Here is a 2,978-nt window from a genome sequence, read left to right as displayed (position 1 = left end):
TATGTATAATATATTACATTTCTGACTGTATATCCCTGTAATTATTACACACTGTAGCTTTAAGGGCCGATTACACTTTTACAACGGCACATGTCAAATGTCGCTTGGGTCTGGTCGCGAGCCACATTTGCTGGTATGCTTCTGCACAGTCGGTCTGGAATTTCTAGGGATGCACAGCAGTTTCCCGCCAAAGTGCAAAGAGAGGCCTATTTAAGAACTTGCAAGCACTTCGGCAGACGGTGACGAGAACTTCGGCGGCGCCGACGGGAGTGTTTATCATCCAAAACAACAATGGCACTTCTGCAAGATATCACAGTAACGGAGATGGATCTAGAGTTGTTAGACATTGAAGCGGAACAGGTTCTATTAATGGAGTTGGCAAAAAGACCGATTAACCTTTCGTCAGGTTGTTCATAGTAGTTGCTCCTCGGTTTTAAAAAATGGTGCGCCCCGGCAACGAATCGAGAAGGACGACCAACCAGACAGCCGGAAAGACATACCAAGGACCAATAACAGCTACTTTTTGTCTGCACGGGTTTGCGACCATCCGACACATAGTCAGGATTTTTTTTGAGGTGTGCAACAACAGTTGCAGAACCTCTGCACAAGGGGCGAGGTCGTTGCACAAAGACAGATTTGACGGTTGCAAAAGGCTATGCGTCAGAAGCATAAATTGGCCTTTAGTGCTCAACGGCTGTTTGGGATTAGGCCTAAGAGAGAATCTTCAGAGAGCAAGAGAACACAGAGAAGGAGCAGCATGATTGTGATTTAATGGGGGCCTCATGGTTTTAAATCTGTAAACATGAAACATTCAAAATGTGCATGGAAAGTAGTTTCTATGCATGTTTATCAATGCTGGTATCATTATTTATTCTGCTCGTGCCCCTTTGGCAGCATTCTGACTTCATAACTTCTGAATCCTCTGTGGCATCATGAGTGAGATGTGAATGCCAAGTTTATTGCCAAGTAGGTTTGCACTTATAAGGAATTTGCCTTGGTGTTGATGGTGCAGATGAATTAGATATATATACAGCATCTATAGCTATATCCAATGTAAAACCTACAATATACTATGTACAATATATATATATCATATAGCTAGCAATATACAATAGACACAATAGACTGTGCTTTAATGTAACGCAGCAGGTCTGAAGATGTTAAGTTGGTTTAGCTGGGTCTTGAACGGGGGATGGAGAGAGGCAATGTCAGTTAGGATTAGTGTTGCACCGATGTCCTTTTTTGGCCCCGATACCGATATCATCTGTTTAAAATTGATGTGTGTGTATATATGAAGAACTGCATACTACTTGGATGCAAAATAATTGCCATCATGGCTTTGTCAAGCTGCTGCCTACCTTTGTGAAGCAGGAAAAAGACTAATACAAAGTGAATCCAGTAGAACTTTTTATTGCCTACCTGGAATGGGGGACAATAGTTGAATAAAGTTTTGGCTCTCAAAATGGTATCAGTGCCCTATTTGTTGCAACATTAATTATTATTATTAATTAGGATTAATAATAATTAAACTGAACTATACTGGCATAATGACCCCAGATTAGAATCTGTTATATTTAACTTTACAGTAAAAGTTAGACCCTGCTGCAGGATTTAGTGATCTTAATTTGTTTCTCTTTACCTTATGATGTTAAAAGTTCATTTATATTCTTTACATTTAATCAGCTAAGTTAATTGGGATCAGATGACACAACTACAGTAAAATCAAAATCTGAAATTGTGTACGTAATGTGCTCTAATATAATTAGATCATAAAGTTCCTCCTCATCATGTTAGTCTCTAATATATCAGAACAACTGTAAACCATTTTTTTTGCTGTCATAGTCGACTGATTTAAATCAACAGCCTTTAACATCAGACAAAGATAGCCCTGGTAAATACCAAATGCTGTTTTTAATTTATTTTGATGTTATTCAAACGTCATCGTATGCCAAAGAATCATTTGTTCTGCAGTCCTATCAGAACTTCACCGATGGCTGCTTTTTGTTAAGAGCTAATTTCTTGATCGCCACCCGACCTGAAGAATGAAGAAAACATCTTAAACAGAACCTTTTTTGACAACATGACGTAGGAAAAAATGGCTCTATATATGCATGACTGTGTAAAGATGCTCACTTTCACAGGGTTTTTTTGGTTGTTTTTGGTTCACGACCACCTCGTAAAGACCATTACCCCCTGTACACTACATGATGCACGATCAGGCTGAAAGCCCAATCTAAAAATTCTTGCACAACGGGAAAGTCGGCCTGAAAAGGGCAAAAAAAAAGAATCACACAGTGTAAGTCCGGCTTTACCTGTATTATTGGCACCTGTTTGAACCTGTTTTCTGTATAAAAGACACCTGTCCACAGCCTCAAACAGTCACACTCCAAACTCATCCATGGCTAAGAACAAAGAGCTGTCGAAGGACACCAGGAAGAAATTTGTAGACCTGCACCAGGGAAGAGTGAATCTCCAATAGGCGAGCAGCTTGGTGTAAAAAAATCAACTGTGGGAGCAACTGTAAGAAAATGGAAAACATACAAGAGCACAGATAATCGCCCTCGATCTGGGGGCTCCACGCAAGATCTCATACCGTGAGCAAAAATCCCAGAACTACAGGAGGGACCTGATGAATGACCTGCAGAGAGCTGGGAACAAAGGAACAAAGGCTATTATGAGTAACACACTACACCCGGAGGGACTAAAATCCTGCAGTGCCAGACGTGTCCCTCTGATCAAACCAGGACATGTCCAGGCCCGTCTGAAGTTTGCCAGAGAGCACATAGATGATCCAGAAGAGGATTGGGAGAATATCATGTGGTCAGATGAAACCAAAATAGCACTTTTTGATAAAAACCAAACTTGTTGTGTTTGGAGGAAGAACAATGCAGAGTTTTCAAGTGTTTAGGGGTAGGAGTTAATAGGTTTTCACTTCTTCCTACCCCATTTTGAGCATATGTTAATTGAAATAAATATCT

Source organism: Cyprinodon variegatus, unplaced genomic scaffold, assembly GCF_000732505.1.
Source record: "Cyprinodon variegatus isolate N-32 unplaced genomic scaffold, C_variegatus-1.0 Scaffold339, whole genome shotgun sequence".
Taxonomy (NCBI): domain Eukaryota; kingdom Metazoa; phylum Chordata; class Actinopteri; order Cyprinodontiformes; family Cyprinodontidae; genus Cyprinodon; species Cyprinodon variegatus.
The sequence above is the reverse complement of the archived record's forward strand: the minus strand, read 5'-3'. Positions refer to the sequence as shown.